We start from the raw sequence: 21771 nt of genomic DNA on the forward strand, positions 1-21771 counted from the left end.
CCTGCAAGCCACGTGGCGGGACCAGAAAAAAAAAGGCAGTAGAAAGATAAAGAAACCCAGAAGGGATCTCACAATGAACTGTGAACTTGAAGACATAGCAATAGAAAGTATTCAAAATGAAGTAGAGAGAGAGAAAAGATTGAAGAAAAAGAACAGCGTATTGAGTTGTGAGTCAAAGTCAAGTGGCCTGGTAAATGTGGAATTAGAGTCCCAGAAAAGAAAAAAAGATTGGGGAGGCCATAAAAATAGTTGAAGAGATAAAGAATAAAAAAGTTTCCAAATCTGATAAAAACTATAAACCTACAGTTCAAGATGTTTACACATGGAGCTAGTACAGTACAAAGATGAAGATTTTGGACTTGGGAATAGTCAGATCTAGGTTCCCACCATGTTTGCAACATCCTGTCTATGTGACTTAGATGGTTTACTTAAGCTGTCTAAACTTCAGTTTCCTCATCTGCAAAGTAGAGATAAAAATTGCACAAAAGTAGTCATTGTTTTATGGTTTTTAATAGAAAAATATTGGCAACAACTTAAATGTTTATCTATAAGGCATGGTTAAATTAATTGTGGTATAGCTATAGTATGGAATATTATACGGATGACAAAAAAGAGGGACGTCTATATGAATTGGTATGGAAAAGTCTCCGAGAATACTGCTATATGAAAAAGCAGGTCATGTGGTATGACTTCACTCAGGTATTCAAAAATTGTGTATAGATACGTATCTGTGTCTATAATAAATAAAGATACATACAAAGGGGAATGGAAGGGTGCTCATCAAATTGCCTCTGAAAGAGAATGAGTCATGAGAGAGGGCAAAAAACCTCTTTCATATTTATCTCTGTAAACTACTGTAATGCCTGAATTCTTTTACAATGACTGTGAAATGATTTTTGAAAGAGGGAAAATAGAAGCAATATGATTTTGGGAGTTTGCCTCAGGCTACCCATGTTGGATGATGAATGAGATGCTGGAAGATCATGTGAACTGGTGATATGTCAATTTAAAGAAATCACTCCCCTCCTGAAAATCCTTCTGAGGCTCTGTTACCTGGGGAATAAAACTCAGCCCCTGAGCAGGGCTCATAGGAGCCCCTATGATCTGGCCCTGCCTGATTTTTCCGAGTTTATTTTCCACCACACACATCTGAGAGCTCTTCCCCCTCTTGAACGCTGGCCAACTCTTAGTCATTCTTCTGTGCTTGGATTATTTAGTACATTCATTACTTCTCTGCTCTCTCCCTCCCTACCCTGGAAGAGTTACTTACCCCTATGCTATCTCTTACCTACACATACTTCCACATTGGCGTTTATTAAAATGTAGTGTTGCTGTGTAATCATGTGTGAATTTAGGGGAAAGGGGCTGGTAAAATTCGTTTTTGAGGTCTCAGTGCAGGGCCTGGTCTATGGCAGGTGCTGAATAAATAATCCATTTATCAAATGAATGAATGAATGAATGGATGAATGAACGAGTAGACAGAGACTTCAACTCTATGTACATCTATTAGAAATAGCATTCATAATGGAAGTCTTACTGTGTTGGAAGTATAGCGAGACAACTTTTTAGTTGTTTTAATGATCTCATCTCTGAGAATAAAGAAAACAACAAGAAGAACTTTTCGTGTAGATTCAATTCTGATGTGGAAGTTGTATTAGTTTGCTACGACTACCATAACTAAGTACTGCAGACTGGGTGGCTTAAACAATGGAAGTTCATTTTCTCACAGTTCTGGAGGCTAGAAGTCCAAGATCAAGGTGTCTGCAGGTTTTGTTTCCTCTGGGGCCTCTCTCCTTGGCTCACATGGAGGCCTTCTCACTGTGTCCTCATATAGTCTTTTCTCTGTGCACATGCACCCCTGGGGTCTTTTTTGTGTGTCCAAATTTCCTCTTCTTATAAGGACACCAGTCAGATTGGATTAGGGCCCACCCTAATCACCTCATTTTAATTTAATCACCTCTTTAAAGGCCTTATCTCCAAATACAGTCGCATTCTGAGGTACTGAGGGTTAGGACTTCAACATATGAATTTTGAGGGGACACAACTCAGCCCATAACAGGAGTGCTGAAAACCTCAGAAGAAAATGGTCATGTCATTTTGGAGCTGGTAATATTAACAGACTGTACCACAGGTGTTAAGTGGGTAAAACTGTAAGAAGACATATTTAAGACAAAGACAATTCAAATAAAATCACACGGCTAGAAACTTTACATAGGAAAGTACTGTTCAACAATTTCATAGGCTGAAATATAAGGCAGTGAGACCACCATCATCTTTTGTATTCAAGAGAAGAATTTTTGCATTGAATGGGAATTATGCTCAATGACCTTGCAAGCCCCTGCCAATTCTCAGGTTTTTAATTTAACTTTACCCAGTCCTTAGACTGCAAGACAAGGAGATAAACAGAATTCAAATCCAGTCTCTCCTCGATGAAATAGGAAGTGCAAAAGAAGCTCTCTGAAAACTGGAAGGGAAAGTGGGAGATACCGAAGGGGACCACCCATGGCAGATGGTGAAGTGGGCTTGCTTTGACTCTTGGCACCCTCCTGGAAATATTGCTAGCTCCTGTGGTCATACCTAAGACAGGAGGGGGCTGGTTGCAGATTTTTGTTGTCTTTGTTCTTGTGCCAGTGAGGATTGAGCCCTTACTGAGATCTTTTCCTGTTGCTTCTGCATTGCCTGGTTAAGGCAATACTTGGAGGCACGCGCCTTCTGACTATTTGAAGAGGGACACCCTTGCTTGTTCCTATTCAGAGCCATAATGTGAATTGGGATGAAATATCAGCTGCCCATCATGCTTAGTCTATCTGTGTTAAGAATCTGTACTTTGAAAGGAATATTGGAACTGTTGGGATACAGTGTGCAGTAACCAGGGCTGCTTTATTATACAATCCACACTGGTTTCCCACCCCACCTTTTTTTTTATTCAACTGGTTACTCAGTCATACTAAACATGGAATAAAGTGAAATAAATAAATATATAAAACTCGGAGTGCACTGAGTCTTTTCACTGTCAAGCTGGCTCAAATGTTCTCAATGTTTATCGGAGAGCTTGGTTGCCCTGGTGAAAATAGCATTGTGCAGTGAAACAGAAAATAAGATGTCATGGCAAACTAAACATCTTCACTTTCTGGACAAATATCTAAGTTGACTGGACCATAGAGAGGAGCCTGGGGAATGACCAGAGGGAGGATGCCTGGCTTCCTCGTCCCATGTTTTGGGCCTCCCTGGGGTTCAGGTGAGCAGTGGGTGAAATTCACCGACACCTGACTCCTGTTAAAGCTTCTGGCAACTTCTGGCCGGCTCAAGTCTACACTTAGGTGGCTCCTTTGTATGTTGTGAAAGTAAAGATGGTTAGTTTGCCATGACAGCTTATTTTCTGTCCTATTGCACAGCGTTATTTTAACCAAGGAAGCTCACTTACTCCCTCCTTGATAAACTCGCTGGGACTTGATATCTGCAAATGAATCCCATTAAAATGAATGGATATGAAAATAACCGTGTGTGTGTGTGTGTGTGTGTGTGTGTGTGTAGAAAAGAGAGGATGAGAAACAGATGGGAGAGGGCGAAAAGGCAGATAGATCCACATTCACTTATTAGCTTGTGATTTAATCTGGATACCACCCCCCAATTAAAAGTGGGGATAACAATACTACTAATCTAAGGGGGGCGCTTATGAGGATTAAATAAAATACCTGGACCTTACCAAGCACCCCATAAACAAAAACAAATGAGTACCTGGCCATATTAAGCACTCTATAAATGTTAACCATTATTTTATTTTTTATAAAAATGTAAGGAGGAAAAGAAGGGAAACAGAAGAGAAAGAAAATTTAAAATTAAAGAATACGTTGGAGGGCTTCCCTGGTGGCGCAGTGGTTGAGAATCTGCCTGACAATGCAGGGAACACGGGTTCAAGCCCTGGTCTGGGAAGATCCCACAGGCCGCGGAGCAACTAGGCCCGGCCCGTGAGCCACAATTACTGAGCCTGCGCGTCTGGAGCCTGTGCTCCGCAACAAGAGAGGCTGCGATAGTGAGAGGCCCACGCACCGCGATGAAGAGTGGCCCCCCCCCTTGCCACAACTAGAGAAAGCCCTCGCACAGAAACGAAGACCCAACACAGCCATAAATAAATAAATAAAATTAAAAAAAAAAAAAAAAAGAATACGTTGGAGACCAAGGAGAAAAGATAATCTTATTTATTTACAAAGATTATATCCATGAAGTCAAATTCATTCATTCTTTCAGAAAACAAGGGCAGACGCCTATGTAACACTAACGAAAGTACATAATGCAGGAAGGTAGCATAGATGGTCAGTGCTCCACTAATATCCCCTCAAGTCCTTCACCATTCTCCTGCATGCTAGTTCTTTGGATTCTTTCATCCTCAACAGCTAGAACTTGTACCTGTTTGTAAGAGGGCTTTCCTCAGGCTACTTAAAACCCGTTTTGGCTGAGGCCACAGAGAACCCAACATGCCTGAGGATTTTTGCCCTCTTGAGAGTAGCCCTTGACTGAACGGTGACATTCTTGCTTCCCCTCCATCTTTTTCTTGGTTCACCTTCCCCATTCCCTTCCTGGTTTCTCCTGACAACATATCCTAATGAATCACTTTGTTAGGACTGAAACTCAAAATAACTGCTTGCATGAGTTTTCTCACAATAGGAGGTCCGGATAAGGAACATGGCGCTGTCGCCAAAACTAACCGGGAGAATTCGGGAGGGGCCAAATGAAGGGAGGAGATGCCAGCCCATAATATGTCCTGCCAACCTCCCAGAAACACTCACGCTGGAATCCATCTTGGCTGAGAGATGCGCACACCACCAGGAAGGCCCCTGAGTCAGACCAAATATGGGCACAAGCAAGATGATTGGCCAGAGACAACCCGGAAAGCTAACCCCATTACCAGAAAACCTGAGACTGAGAGCCACATGGCAGAGCAGTTCTCCTGGGCTCCCTTACCTTGCTGTTTCTCTGCTTGAGCGCCCCTTTCCAATAAAGTCTTTTGCTTTGTCAGTACACGTGTCTCCTTGGACAGTCCATTTCCAAGTGTTAGACAAGAGCCCACTCTCAGACCCTTAGAAGGGTCCCCCTTCGGGTAACAACTTTAGCATGAATTCTTATCTCAGACTCTGTTTCTCAGGAATCTAGTGTAAGACTAGGAAGTCCCCAACTTATAACTAGTTGTTTTCCAAGAAAAGTTTTGTAAATCAGTTTGGAAATCAACAAATATTCTCATGTAGAAAATGTATTAGAAATGTTGTTAGAATCCACAAAGCTTTTCTAACCCATCATGAATTTAAAATACTGAGCATTTGCAGCAAAACACTGTACAGAACTTTACTGTTGCTTTACCTGCAACAAAATTAACAGGGGAAAAACTAAAATGACAGCAACAGCAACAAAAAGCAGTTTTCCCTGAGCCTCAGTAAAGACTTAGGCTTGGGCAAATTTCTAGGGATTTCCAGGAGTATGAGAAGTTGGTAAAACAGGTTCTTTTTTGTCTAGTTTTTCTTTCCTTCCCTTCATGCAAATGCACCACAGATAAGCACCACTGTTTCCTTTCAAAGCAATGCAGGGTCTTTTTGATAACAAATAGCATAGGGAACAGGAGCAGGAACATGGAGGAGGACCCAGGGGGGAGGGAAGCAGGGGAGGAGGGAAGAGATATTTCTTAGGATCAGAGTAGGGGTTAAAAAAAGATTTAAGAGAATGACTGTAAACGTGGGGGGAAGAGATGTAGAGGGGGAATGTCACCTAGCAGTGCACACAGAAAGACAAAAAAGAACCTTCCATAGAAGGCTATGAAGAACCCTGGAATAAGGAATTGAGGATGGAAAGAAAACTGTTCTAGAAAGGCTTGAGGAAGGTCTGGACATCTTTCCTCTCGTTGCCTTCCCTTCTGTGGTGTCTTCAGTGGATTCTGTTTGCCCCATTTGGAGAGCTACAGTTAATGGAAAGGTGTTGTGAGTCTCTTTCTCTCCTGGATTCTGGAGTTCTTTTCATACTGTTTGACTGGCAGCCAACTGAAAGCACATGAGTGAGTCCAGCGGACCCATAAAACTGAGCCCAGCACAAATTGTCCGCCCACAGAATCATGAGTGAAATAAATAGTTGTTGTTTTAAGCCCTAAGTTTTGGCGTGGTTGTGTAAATCTGATACGGTATTGCTCATGATAATGCATTTATTATTATAAAAAGCATGATAATGATAATGCAAATTATGCAAAAATTGTGTTATATTAGTTGAAAGGAACATGATCCTAGTTTGAAATGAAGTTTTTAGCTTTTCATTTATTAGTTCCTTAGGTTCTATAATCAGCTCAGTCTTCCACTTAAATCGCCAACACACACATTTAGAAACAAAGAGTTTAGACCTGACTTCTCCAACAGCTGTGGAGAGCCCTAATTGTTGGCACGGCATCGTTCTGGTTCAATATTTACTCCTCAACTCTCCATCTAGACATTCCTCATCCCTGTGTAAATGAGGGTCCATTTAGAAAAACAAAACCGCATTATTTATTTATTTGTTTATTTATTATTTATTTATTGGAGTATAGTTGCTTTACAATATTGTGTCAATTTATACTGTACAGCAAAGTGAATCAGCTATACGTATACATATATCCCCTCCTTTTGGGAAGGTTATTTATTTTAACAGAGGGGACTTAATATAGGGAATTGATGAAACAGTTATTGGAAGACTCAGAAGGCAAACAAGGGAACACTGCAGTAAGAAGCCACATAGCCCAAAGGCTAGGAAAACAAAGTGGTAGAGGTCGAAGTGGTTTTGGAAACTAGAAGCTTGGAGGAGCCCCGTGGAGCTGGGACTCTTCCTTCTCAGGAGAGGGCACTGCCTAGATAGTGCCGATACTATGCAGGGATGCAGGGAGACTATTTCTGGGAGTGCTAGAAGAAGCTGGAAACTGGAAACTGCTGCTCCTGGAGTGAAGACCCATTGCTGGGCCATCCTGATAGGAGTGAGCAAGCAAGCAGGAAGGAACCAGTCCCTTCTCCCTCCTGCTTTCTAGCCTCTCTCTGGAGTTCTTATTCATAAAATCTAACAGAAATCATTCATTTATGGCAAAGAAAAGTTGTGGTTTCCAGAGTTCCAGTGCCAGCATCATAGAACAGCATATTGACAGGTGGGTTTGGAGCTAAGATATAAGAGCTTAATATCTGGCATTCCCCATCTTTATCTTAAAGATTCCCTGAGCATGGCTTTCTTCTCTTTTCTCTGTGTCCAGCTGGACTTAAAATAGCAAAATCTCCAAGCACAAAGTTGATGCTTAACAACTTTGGGTTGAACAAATGAATGAATATGAGGCTGTAGAGTCATTTTTTAAACACCCTCTTTGTGTTAGATGCTATACTGAGCACTTTTTATGTTTATCTTCTTTAATACTCACAAAAACCATATGAGGAAGGAGATACTATTTCTCTTTGTGTCAGTCAGTGTCCAGTCAGAAAAGCAGAAATCCACCTAGGTATTTCAGACAGAAGAAATTTAATACAGAAAATGGTTTACAAAAGTTGTAAGGTCTGGAGGAACAAAAGGGGAAGGTGATGCTTCTCAGAGCCCATCGGTGTGAGCTCACTACTGAGATTGAAAGAGCTCTGTTGCTGCACCTGTGTGATGGGTAGAACCGGTGCTATTACTGCTGAGCACAAAGCTTGGATGCCCCTCCCTGCACTGTTGCTACAGCAACTGCCTCAGCTATAGTAACCACTGTCACTATTCTAGGGACTGGTAGTTACCTGCTGTTGCTGCTGCTGCTAAAACCTGTTGTTGTAGCACTCACCACTATTTCAGGAAACTGTAGTCACCTGCAGGAGGCTACAGTCCCAATGTGGTCATTGCTAGATCCAGAAGCAGAAAAATAGCTTCTGTCTTCCATCTGACTTCCAATCTTTGGCAGACTTTCACAGAAGTCAACAGGCAAGGGAGTTTGGGAAATGTAGTGTTCAAGCTTCTAATCCCAGCAGTATACAGAAGAGTATAAAAGAACAAGTGTGGGGTTGAGAGCCAAAGATAACTATCTGGAACTGTCCACCCCTTTGGCTACTCAGTATCTGTATATACTTTTCGGCTCTTTTAAACTTTCACCAACAATATTAAAAAAACTCATGCTTCAACTTAATACAATGCAACCATCCCTTATACCAACCAATATACTTTTACCCTCTTCCTAAAAGGAGATATATGAAGTCCAATATGCATCTCTGGTATACATCTCAATTGGACCAATTCAATATTTTGTTCATCTTCCTTGGTCTAACAGCCTTATAATCCATTTCCATGTATATTACTTAGGGTTTTGCCAATATAAATGAAAAAAATCTTGCAACTATTTAGGTGTACAAAGTATCCTTTAAGGTCAGACTTTAAGATTTTTGTCCCTAGAATTGCTGGAATCTGATACTAAGAGTGTGATACTGGATCTGAGTCTGGAGGCCATAAAAGGTGGAGAGAGTAAATCTTGAGAAGAATCTGCATCCTCTTGTAAGGCAGCTGCCTTGGGTGAGGTTATTAACAAGGTCTTCATGCAAGAGAAGACTAGTCTTCTCAGCTGGAGGAAGAGAGACAGGCAAGAAGACTTGGGGCACCAGGAGTTTCTCAAATTTGCATGAGTCCATCCAAATGGCCCCATTCCAATTCTCAGGGTCCCACCTGCTCCTTCTAAATAAATCCTCAAACTCTCATGTAAAAGATCGATGAGTTCATGAATTCAAATTACATTTTAATTCTCCAACCTGTGGGATAGAATTTGGGGATGATATCAGACCTGTGGCTAAAAAGATAAAAAATCCTTTAGTATCATCACAGAAGCTCTCTAGTTCTGTGACCAGACCTCGAGCTGAGAGATTAAAGCGCTAAGCTTGTCATGTTCTTTCTGTAATGTCTCCAGGAAGGTCAGAAACACACATCCCACCCATAGTCTTGTAGTCTTCATTCCCACCATCACCCCATCCTGCTGTTATAGAAATCATTCCCTTTATTGCAATGACCCATAATTACCCTCTGGAACCTCCATAGCAATTGCTGCTGTCCTGCTGCTCCCACTTCCAGAGTCAGAAGCGGAAAAGTGACTCTCTTTTCCTGTTGCTTTTACTCTCCCTCCAGTGTCCCTCATTGGCAGAGAATAACCTGCATCCAGCTGGCATCAGAGGCTGAAAAAATGCCATTTTTAGGTTTCCTGCTTTGACAGTTAGAGAAGAGCTAAAAGGCCAGTTGTTGGACGGACAGCCGAGTTACTATTACCCCCATTTTAAAGATGAGGAAACTGAGGCTAGAGAGCTTAAATGACCTGCCCTAGGACATAGTAAACAGAGCTCATAACAGAGACAACACATCTTGATCTCTCTGAATCCAAAGTCTGTGGTCTTTCCACTATGAAACATGTTCCCAGAAACCAGTTTTCAGAGAGTCTGAAAAATAGCAAGGTGTGGAATTTGAGCATTTCCAGCCTCCCCATTCCATTTTAGATTCACCAATCACTGTTCCCAACTGATTTGGATATGTTGATAGGTTGCCTTGCCATCATGAAAAGTTCAAATTATGCAGGGACAGAGAAGATGCAGGAGCACATTAAGAGGCGACTATAGCATAGTGGTTAAAATCACAAATTGCCTGGATTTGTAACCCAGCCCCATAACTTATTAGTTGTTTAACCTTGAGCAAGTTATGTAACATCTCAGTGCCTCAGTTTCCTCATCTGTACAATGGTGGTAATACTTTCTGCCTCATGTAGTTGGTGTGAGGAATAAAAGAGTTAATCCAACATAGAGCTCATAGAATAGTTAAATCTGGCTGTTATTATTATGATAGTTAATTTCATTTGACTACTAAGAGGCTCCTAAAGACATAATGTTAACTTCAATGTCTTTCTCAAAACCAAATATATCTACTAAGAGTTCTCAAGAGATGTGGATCCAAAAACTCTCCCCAAAGTGAAAGGCAAGGGAGGACCCAGGTATTCCCAAGAGAGAGGAGAGGCTTGAGGGAGAAGGAGGCCTGGAATGAAGTGAGTATCCACCATAAGTGAGAGAGCTCAGGAGGCCAGGGACAGCTGTGGTCTGAGGCCATACCTTGTGCCCAACCTGGGGGAGGAGAACCAAGAAAGCTGCCTGCTTCCTGGGCACCAGGGGGACTCAGGCATTGGGCACTGTAAAAAGTAGAGGAGAACCAGGAAGAGAAGTCATATTTCTCAGGCATCTTGGCCTGGAAGTTTGGGTGAACTGTCTCCCCTCTACCTAACCCCCTGCTGTGCAAGACTCTGGCTTATAGCTGGCATTGTTTATCCCTTATTCCTAGTTCTTTCTTTCATCCAACAGTTATTTATTGAACAACAACTTATATGTCAAACTGAGTTGGGCTCCTAATACTATCCCCATTTTACAGATGAGAAAACTGACATGCAGAGAAGTTAGAAAACTTGCCCCATCACACAGGAAGATTTGAGGGGGGATTGTTATTTCCCCTAGGAGAGGCAAGGGAAAAGCCTGGTTTTCTCAAGCTGTACTCTCTGAGGAATCCCAAAGTCTTCAATGGGGTAACAGAGAAAGCAAGAGTGAGGTTAGGTTGCTGAAAATTTTGTCATAGATACTCAGGCAATTGAGTGATGGGGAAAGCATTAGGCAATGTCTTCATTATCAAGTGGAGTGCTCACTGCCTTCGAGGGGTTTGGTCTGATTTTTTTTTTGGTGAAGGACAAGAAAATATCCGGTGATGATGTAAGTGATGATGTAAGTGGCATCTGCTTCTGACCCAGCAGAAAACCTGAAATGCACCAAACTTGCTGGGGAGGGACAGGCCACAGCAGAGTTTGGTCCAAACCCTAGTCCCAGGTGAAGGAAGGGATGCTATGCTACTCTCTGCTGGTTCTATGTCTGTTTCATTATTCATGGTACCTGGCCGATTGCACAGATAGGGTTAGGAAGGTCAGTGCAGAATTAATACGTTGAATTGGGAGATGGCATGGGCTGGTGATGGAACCTGTCACACCAGAGTGATTCTTATTGAGGGGGCTTGATTTGATATTAATATTAATTTGCTGTTTCTTCGCATCTTCAAGAAATTTGTCCTACCCAGATAGGAGAATGCCTGAATGCTAGCCCCATGCAAAGCAGTAATGTCTGTTGGGTTTTATGGTAGGGGTAGAAAGCTCGGGGCAAGGGGAGGGAGGATCAGGTTATCTACAGTCTTTAGTGTGAGGCTCTACTACGGATGTTCGGAAAGGTATGTAGAGAGCCTTTCATGGGAATTAAACAGGTTCCATATTTCTGCCCCAAAGTATAGTTCCCAAGTAAGTCTATCTACTCAAAATCTTAAGACCCAATACCCAGGGAGTGATAGGCCAGGGGACTTATCACCCCCACTTCTCAACCTCACTCCAGTTTAAACCAATGATCCTCAAGGTGGCTGCACATTAAAATCACTTGGGAAGCTTTGAACAAATTGTGCATGCCTGGGCCCCAGCCCAGACTCTCTGAATCAGAACCTCTGAGGTTGGGCCTGGGCACAGGTGTGTTCAAAGAGCTCTCACATGATCCTAATCTGCATCCAGGAATGCAACCCACCAGGATATGCTGTCTTGGAAATCTCCTCAAATGGAGCAAAGGGGATAAAACCTCAAGGACCAATAACCCTAACATCCTGCCCTCCACCCTCCCGAGGCTGCAATGATGGGCTCTTCTAAGCAGACATGGAAAGCTGACTTCCAGCCTCAAGCCTGGTTCTGGGTGGTTTCTCAGTTTCATATACCACTGGGTCTCTGACTTAAACATGCACCAGAATCACCTCGAGAGCTTGTTAAAGCACACGTGGTTGGGTCTCACCCCCTAGTTTCTAAATTCCATGGGTCTGGGGGGGCCTGAGAATGTGCATTTCTCACCAGTTCCCAGGTGATGCTGCCGCTGCCGCTCTGGGGACCACACTCTGAGAACCACTGGCAAACATAGATGAGAATTTCAGCCAGTTCAGTCATGAGATCTGCGTGATGCTGAATAGCTGCTCTAACTGGCTTTTCCCACTGAGGAAATTTCGTTCTCGTCTGGCTGCTGCTGTAGCTGAGCTCAGGGCGGCACCACTTGGGCTTTAGAAGTAAATGGGCTTGTGCTTTTGAGCCTGATACTCAGCAATTGTTGCTAGGGTTTGCCGTGGTAAACGCAGCCCAGTGTCCTAGTTTGAGGTAAGCTTCCTCAGATCACAATGGCAGTTGCAAGAACCTGGGGTTGATTAGAAACACGTTTTGCCACTGAAATGATAAACTAAGACCTTGGGCTTGGACTCGACGTTGCTCCTGGAGTGTGAGCTCCGCAAAGGCAGGGCTGTGTTCCTTCACATCAGTCGGCCTATCAAGGAGCCTGGGACAGAGTGGGCACTAAGTAAAGATCTGCTGAAGGAGGTTGCCCCCATGGGTGCCCCTCAGGCCAAAGCCTAGCCCTGTCCACACTCCTGGACCCACTGAGATTCAAAAGAGCTGGCCTCTGTTGGAATTGGAAAGTCAACAAGTCCCTCATCAGGACCACCAGTACTGTAGTCTGTCTGGTTCTTCTTTCCTTTCAGCAAATCCAGGCATTTCTGTCTCCCCAATCCACAAACAGTTAACTACACCGTGTCTGGTTCTGGCCAATGGTCTGTTCGGAGAAGTGACACAGGTCACTTCATGGCTGAGACAGTGAAGACCCCCACCTGTCTTTCCAAGCTCTCTTCTCCCTTCCTAGCCAGTGTGGAGGCCTTGCATTGAGATGGCCGAACCGCCGATGGAAGCAGTCTGGGTGGCTGGGTCACTGCATGCAGGACAGTGGCCCTGGAGAGCCACCTGACTCACAGGAGCGAGAATAAACTATGTTGGGTTCTAGGTCCTGAGAGTTACCTTTCCTCCAGGACTTGAGCTGTTTAGCTCCTGGTGCCTTGTTTTGAATTTCTCTATACTAAATGCAGCTATTGCCTTCTGGGTTTTAGATTCAACCTGATGTCCCATTAGGCATATTTTGCTCCAGCAAAGCCAGAAAACAATGCAAAGTCATCCTTTGTCGTGTTGTGTGATGACTGCTTGTGTTTAGGGGAATGGGGTTCTACGTGTTGCTCCTCCCCCTGGACATTTGCATATTATACTCTATCCCTGTAATTAGAAGGAGGAGGAAGGGAGGGACAGGGAAGGGGAGCAGGGGAGAGGGTAGGTGCAGAGAGAGAAGAATTTTCTGTGGATTAAAGAAGTTTTAGGCGTCAGTGATCATGTAGCCATGTGGAGAGATTTGCAGGGATTGAGGAACCTTCTTAGCACCCATGAAATTTGATATACCTACTTGTAAGGGTTGTCTGGAAGGCAGGATTGGTATAAAAATAAAAGGGGATGCCATGTTTGAACACACACTTTTGTTTCCTCCTCTCAAATCCCGCAAGATAGCTACTAACCTGATTTTACAGGTGAGGTTACTTTGCCTAGAGATGTGAAGTAACTTGTTCAAGGTCGCGCAGCTAGAAAGTGGCACAGCTGCGAAGCCCACCTCAGTCTGTCCAGTGCTCCACGTTGGCAGCGGTTGCTCATCTTCAGTTAAAACCTAGAAGTTCCTGCTCCTATCAACCTCTCTGCACTCTCTGGAAGGGGATGCTGTGGCATCTCTTCCCGAGGATCAGAACCTGCCTAGCCAAGCAGCAGCCCTCAGATCCTACCCTTCAGCTCCTTCTTTGACTGCTGTCCTGTCTCCCCATTTGAGAATGTGCCAGGACAAGATCCCTCTTTCTCCTTTCCAGGTCAACCCCTCTCTCTGCAACCCAAGGCTCCTACTGCCAGGAAATGCTCCCCACAATATACCAATGGGAATGGGCTATAGGTATGCAGAGATGATGATCGTTGCTCCTCCTCCCCAGCCTGGGACCCTGGCACATCCCCATCACAGGGTGCTGATGACAGAAGCACCCTCATCTAGTTCCCTCAGCGTACCATACACACACTGTCATCTCTCTGTGCCATCCAATCAAAAGTGCTGGGGAGCACTGCTCTGGAACACATTCTCCTGCAGAGGGGAAAAAGCTGGTAGAGAAAGGGGGCTGTGATCTGGGGAGAAAGGAGAGATAATTAATGGACAGTGGATATAAGGTTTTTGTAAATTACAAATGCTCATGTTATAAAGAGTGTATACAATGACCCTTTTTGTGATTTGCATCTTGCTTCTTTTCAATTAATGGCATTTTGGAAAGGTTTCTGTCATAGCACTTATAGACTTACCATGTTCCTTTTAATGGCTACTTGTGGTTCATCCTATGCTTGTATTATATTTTGCTTAACTAGTCCCCTATTGATGAACGTTTAGGTTGTTGCATGGGTTTTTTTGCTATTGTAAATAATCTTGCAATGAACATCCTTACACATACGGTTCTCTTTCTTTATTCTTCTTTGTTTTTTTTTCCCCCACATTTTTTAGTATAGCTAGAGGATAAATTCCTAGAAATGTAATTGCTAGGTCAAAGTGTATGTTCATTTTTAATTTTATTAGCTATTGCTAAATTTACAGGCTTTAAAATGTATATAGTCAACTTTATTAATCTTTCCCATTATGGTTTATGGGTTTTGTGTCATGCTTAGAAAGGTCTTCCCTCTTACAAAAAATTTCCTTCTAGTGCTTTTATGGTTTTATCTTTTTGATGTTTAAATCTTTGCTCCATCTGGAATTCAAGTTAATGTAAGGAGTGAAATAGAGATCTGATTTTATTTTTTCCCAAATGGCTAGCCAGTTGTCCCAACACTGGTTATTGAATAATCCATCTTTTTTCTTGCTGATTTGAAATGCTACTTTTACCATGTACAAAACTCCCACATGTATTAGGTTTTTTGGTTTTTTTTTTTTCAGTTCTTTCCTCTGTTCCATTAAATCTTCTATTTAATCCTATGTGAGTTTAAATTACTGTAGCTTGATTATATATTTTAATATGTGGTTGAGTTTTTCCCCTCTTATTACTCAGAGACTTTCAGAGTCTTTCTGGCCATTCTTCAGAGACTTTCTGGCCATTTTTACTTATTTAATTTTATATATAAACTTATATATGATTGTGCTGAATAAAAAATGCTGCAAGTATTTTGATTGAGATAACACGGAATGTAAAGATCCACTTAGGAATAATTAACTTCATTCATTAATCTTCCCATTTGACAGGAAGGCATTCCTTTCTATTTATTAAAATATTTTGTGTTGTTTTTCTTCAGAAGTAAGTAGAGATTTTTCCTCTTCTTGGCCTTTTACATTTATTTCAAAGTTTAATCCTTTTGTGGGGAATGGGAGTAGAAGGATAATTTGGGGTGTGATATTAAATGGAGTATTTTCATTTTAATATATTTTCTAACTGGTTATTATTTGAATACAAACTACTTTTTTAAAAAATATATTTTATTTTATTTATTTATTTTTGGCTGCATTGGGTCTTTGTTGCTGCGCGCGGGCTTTCTCTAGTTGCTGCGAGCGGGGGCTACTCTTCCTTGCGCTGCGCGGGCTTCTCATTGCGGTGGCTTCTCTTGTCGTGGAGCACGGGCTCTAGGTGTGCAGGCTCAGTAGTTGTGGTACACGGGCTCAGTAGTTGTGGCTCACGGACTCTAGAGCGCAGGCTCAGTAGTTGCTGTACACAGGCTTAGTTGCTCCGCGGCATGTGGGATCTTCCCGCACTAGGGCTCGAACCCGTGTCTCCTGCATTGGCAGGAGGATTCTTAACCACTGCGCCACCAGGGAAGTCCCAAACTACTTTTTAATATTAACTTTGCAGCCATTTATGTTACTAAATTCTCCTGCTGTTTCTAATACTTCTCAGGTGATTCTCTTGGGTTTTCTACAATACAGTCATAGAACCTAAAGATAGTGATACAGTATCTTTTCCAATGGGAAGCTTCTAGTGCTCTGACATTAAGCATAATTCTGGCTTTGGAAGTATGTGTTTATGTACGCACATTTATATCAGCATGCATGTATATGTACACGTTTGCATATATGCACATGCAAATATATCTGAAAATTAATCAAGTTAAAGTTTCTATCTGTTTATATTTTACTAAGAATTTTTTGTTGTAATTCATATTGAATTTTACCAAATGCCTTCTTTTATATCTATCCAGATGATCACTCTATTTTCCCTCATTTGACCTATTAATATAAGGAATCATATGAAAAGATTTTCTAATATTGAACCCTCTTTGCATTCATGAATGAATTCTTTTTCATGGGTTGTTCACTTAAAGAATTACTAAATTCTATTTGCAAATATTTTATTTAGGATTTGTGTATCGTCATCCATAAACTGATTAGTCTGTATTTTCTTTTTGTACCATCTTAGGTGGATTTTGTTGAGTATATTTCTAACTCCCTTATTAAAGGAGTTTGGAAGCATAGCTAGTCTTGAAATAAACGTACATGTCAGGAGTGAAGAAAGGGGTGGAGTTTCAAGTTTAGGGAAAAATGTGTTTGGAGAACAGGAGCTATATAACTGCCTGGTACATGTGTTTGAGTGAGTGTGTGTGTGTGTGTGTGTGTGTGTGTGTGTAACTCAGAAGGGGCAGGGCTGCTGGAGCTGAAAGGGGAGGCCCAGAGTGCCATAAGTGGGCCAATATCGGGTGAGAGGGGATATTATATTTCTTTTTAGGATCTAGGACCTAACCCAGTTGAGCTGAGATCTCCAAACTTTCCTTTAATTTACCTTCTATCAATCACAAAAAAATTTGAGCCTGAACCCTCAAATCTGCAGTTATATATTAAGAAACCTCAAGGGAAGCTTTTAAATATTTATCAAGTTCAATTAGGCTTTATAACATACTTATCATATCTCCCATAACTTTAAACACCACTGAAGAAATTATAGATAATTTTTTTGCTAATATGGTAGCTTTACCATTAGGTATTAGTTAAAGTTATAATATACCCTGGGGGTCAGGTTGATTTTAAAAGATCCTGAGTATAAAATTATTATTATTACTACAGTCTTTTTCATAATTTCAATTTTACTTTTTATTTTTGCCAGCTCTGGTCTGATCTGACATTACAAGGGAAATTGAAGTCTTCTGACAACTACTGTTCCAGAGATTTTTTTGTTTTTTAAGCATTTGTTAACTGTAAAGTGACCAGAGGGCCCGAACTGGGAGAATTCTAATTTTGCAAAAAGGGAGATATTACATAATGGCTGTAAGACTAGACTTTAGAGCCAAGCTGCCTGGGTTTGATTTCAGGCTCTGCCACTTACTATCTATAGAGCTTTGGGCAAGTTACTCAACCTAAGCCTCAATTTTCTCATCTGTAGAATGGAAACAATAATGTTGTAAGGATTCAAAAAGACAGTCTATGTATAGCTCTTAGCATACTAAGTGCTCCAAGTCAACAGTAGCTGGTTTTAAGCCAGTGTGAGGGTGACATAAAGACAGCACTGGTCAGACTGGTCTGAGGGGGCACCAGAAAGGGGATTTGGCCTCTCGTTAGGGCCAGAGGGTCCTCATCCCAGGATACCTAGGGTGATGAGGTCAGAGAAATCTGGTCCCCTTTGTTCAGTGAACTATCACTTCCAGCTCTGTAAGCCTGATTTTTCCAAACATCCAAGGCTACTCAGTAGCTAAGATACTATTTGCATTTTCTGATCCAGCTAATGAAGTAGTTCATAGTTTTACAGTAACTCTTCATACAAAGCTGCTATTTTATTTACTCATTTTTCTAACAACTGAGTATTATATTTCCCAAGCAAATGAAAAAGAGGAAACTTAGGGATGGCTTGGGCTCTTTGTGGAACAATAAGAGGTACTGATATTTTCAACATGAAATAATTCTATATACCTCTTCTTGCAGTAAATAAGAGAATATCTTTTTTTAAAAAACATATTTATTTATTTAGCTGCACTGGGTCTTAGTTGCAGCATGTGGGATCTTTAGTTGCGGCATGCAGGATGTTTTGGCTGTAGCACGCGGGCTCTTAGTTGCAGCATTCATGCAGGATCTAGTTCCCTGACCAGGGATTGAACCCGGGCCCCCTGTATTAGAAGCACAGAGTCTTAACCAAGGAAGTCCCAAGAGAACATCTTTTATTGGGCTTCAGGATAGCTAAGAGTTATCAGGTGTCAGAAGTTGAAGGAAAATGTGTGGAAAGAAAATTTAAAATTGAGAATATTCTACTCATGAATTGATTTTTTCAAAAAATGAACAGGGAGGGCTGCTATTTATTGCTCAGTTTCCATGTTCGCACTGATCACAGAACACCAGAATTCTATGGGAACATAGTTTGAATATACTCTTTGTGAAAATCTTTTGTAAGTTCTTCATGGTCACTACAAACTTTTTACTACATATTTTTTGACTGTGATAAAATACATAGCATAAAATGTCCACTTTAGCAATTTTAAAGGGTATAATGTAGTGGCATTAGATGTATTCACAGTGTTATGTAACTGTCACCACTATATAATTCCAGAACTTTCCGTCACCCCAGAAGGAAGCCCTGTACCCATTGAGCAGTCACTCCTCATTCTGCCCTCCTCCCAGCCCCTGGCAACCATTAATCTTCTTTCTATCTCTATAATTTGTCTATTCTGGCTATTTCATAAAAATGGAATTGTACAATTATTATGTGTTTTTAAAACATTAATTACTCAAGCTGCCTTTTGATTAAAGGTAGAGAATAATATGTTCTCCCTCTTAAGACCTCACTAAATCTAAGAGATTTCAATACATTTTTAGATGCTGGAAGGTAAATAGAGGAGACATAGCCTGAATTGTGCATTGAGCAGAGAGAACCAATTTGCCCTCAGAACCCCAGAGAGGGACCTGGAAGTGTCATGTATAGGGTGAGGCATGGGACCAAAGACAAGGAATTAACCCCAAAGATGAGCAGAAACCAGTCAACTCAGTCACCCATCACCCACCACCTCAGTTGCAGAATGTCAGCAATCAGGTGTCTACCCTACTGTAAAGATCAGAGGTTCCTCTGTGGATGGCCCTTTGCAGTGACACCTAGGGGTGCCCAAGCAACCCAACCTGTTTAGCCTGGAGCAGAGCCCACCAACTAGCAAGCCCTGCACTAGTGACCCTCAGCTTCCAATTCTCCTTTGACTGCCACATAAGCATGAAAAGACAATGAGGAGTCACCAGGCACCTGAAGATGACTTCCAGCAGGAAAAAAATGAGTTAATGTATCCAAAAAGAAGACTAAATCTGAGCGAAAGGGATAACTCAGGGAATTGAAAACTAAAACTAAAACTTAAAAAACCTCACAAAACAATTTGGTATCCAGATTAGTATTCTAATTGATAGCCTCAAAAAAGTAGCGGAAGATGGCCATAAATAAAGGAACTCTAAGAGAGTAAGAATGAGCTCTTGGAAATAAGAACCATTAGTGCCAAAATTGAAAATTAAATAGATGTTAGAAGATAAAATGGAGAATATTGCTTGGAAAGGAGAGGAGAACGACAGTGAAACTGAAAATAAATACGGAGGATCTAATCCAGGAAGCCCAACATTTAATCCAGAGTTGTTCTGAAAGGGAATCCAGAGAGAATGGAGGTGAGAAAGTTACTTTTAAAACACAAGCAAATGTTCCAGGGCTGAAGGATGAAAGTAGAGACTCATTTAAAACACCACTAAGTACCCCAAATAGTGAACCTAAAAATGGTTTACATCAAGGTCTATTATTATGACATTTCAGAGCCCCAGGGATAAAAGACAATTCTAAAAGCATCTAGAGCAGAAAGAAAAGGAACGTCTACAAAGGAATGAGAATCGGAATGGCGTCAAACTTCTCAACAGTGGTAAATTACACTAGAAGACAGCGGTGCAGTGTCTTCAAATTTGTGAGGGAAAATAATTTGCAACCTAGAATTCTACCTTCAGCCAAACTATTAATCAAATATGAGGAGAAAATGAAGACGTTTTCATACATGTAAAGATGTAGCTAGCTCCTCATCTTAAGATGTGCTTGAGTAGAACTGGGTATGAACAGGAGACGGAAGAAGGAACTGGAGGCTACAGGCAGCGGCGTTAACCTGGAAGAGCGCGGCGGAGTGGTCCTCTAGAGCCCCGTGCAGCGGCACCAGTCAGCAGCGGTGCGGTTTGGTGGGAAGGCCAAGGGAGGGGGCCTTCCGGAAAAAGGAGACTCAATACAATGTCTGATTCGATGAAGCATTTGGAAATCATTAGGGTATGTTGATACCAGAAAGACGGCAGGAAATTAGAAACGCAGTTAGATGCACCAGACCAAAAAAAAACTCTAAAGAGAGGAGCTATAGTCAGGGCAGTACCCCTTGCTTTGCAGAGGACACATTTACTGTGTCATATGATGTAAACTACCCATTATGGATTTAACAAAAGTAGTGAAATAACGGTATTAGGAGGATGTGGAGAGATGAGGAGGGGACAGCCTAAGAGAGTTAAATATCCGTTAATCTTAACACCATAATTGATAGACAAGGTCGACAGTGGATAAATCAAGAAATAGTAGTAGAAGCACATTATCTGGCACTTGTAAGTAACCAGGAGAAGAAACAGCTCAAAAAAGTTAAAAATGCTGGTATCTGGGAAACAGGAATAGGATGGGAAGGGCTAGGATAAAGGACTACTGTTTTCCCTCTTTTTAAAATGCAGTTAAAAAAAAAAGTGCATGTATTACATTGGTAAAAAAAAATAGCAAATAATAAAAATCAATTCAAGCTGAGGGATGAGATAAACAATCTGTAAATGGCATTTAGAAGCCAGTTTATTTGTGACTGACAGCTATGCTATACAACTGTAGACAATTTAAAAATTTTTCAAATCCTATGACAAATGAAAAATGACTGCCTTAGAAAAGAAGATGAACCTGCACCCGGCAGAAAAGAGCTTCTGTCCATTTCCAGAAGAAAATACATTGCTCATTATGAGGGTGTCTCTATCAACCTACAACCTGAGTTGTTAAAGTTAAAATTTAACGGTTTTAAAACTTTACAAAGACCGTGAGAAGCCTTTATAACATTGTAAATTCCAACCTGGGTGGAGGCATAAAGTCCACACAAATTCTGGCTTCCTTCAACTTCGAGTAACTCAGCATGTAAATTCTTAGGAATCAAGATGAATCCTAAAAGTGAAATACTTTCAGCTTTGTAGAGAAAGCAGTTGCGTAGCATGTAGTTCGGTAAGAAAAGGATTCTAAATTCCACCCAGCATGTGCATACACCCAGTATGGCCCCAAAGGGCTTGGGGCTGTCTGAGAAGTTCCAAGTAAGTGGAAGTGAAAGCAAGGAAGTGGCCGAGTTAAGTTGGGCAGAAATAGAATCTCCTCTCTGTTAGAGTGAGCCCTTCATGGCCCCAAAACATCATGGACATTGCAAGGTGTATCAGTTAGCTTGGGCTGCCATTTCAAAATACCACAGACTAGGCAGCGTAAACAACAGGAATTAATTTTCTGACAATTCTGGAGGCTAGACGTCCAAGCAGAATGGGTTTGCTTTCTCCTGAGACCTCTCTCCTTGGCTTGCAGATGGCTATCTTCTCTGTGTCTTTGCATGGCCTTTTCTCTGTACTCAGGCATTCCTGGTGTCTCTTCCTCTTCTTATAAGGACTCTGGTCCTTTGGATTAGGGCACCACCCTTATGCCTCATTTAACCTTAATTACCTCTTTACAGGCCCTATCTCCAGATAGCCACATCTGAGATTAGGGCTTCAGTGTAGGAATTTGGGGGGGGACGACACAATTCTGTCCATAACACAAGAGGCAGGCAAAGAGCTATTCTAGAGTACGTTCTGTTTAACTCTGGTGGGAACCGAATGACCAAATGAC

The sequence above is a fragment of the Eubalaena glacialis genome, chromosome 6 (assembly GCF_028564815.1).
Source record: "Eubalaena glacialis isolate mEubGla1 chromosome 6, mEubGla1.1.hap2.+ XY, whole genome shotgun sequence".
NCBI classification, from domain to species: domain Eukaryota; kingdom Metazoa; phylum Chordata; class Mammalia; order Artiodactyla; family Balaenidae; genus Eubalaena; species Eubalaena glacialis.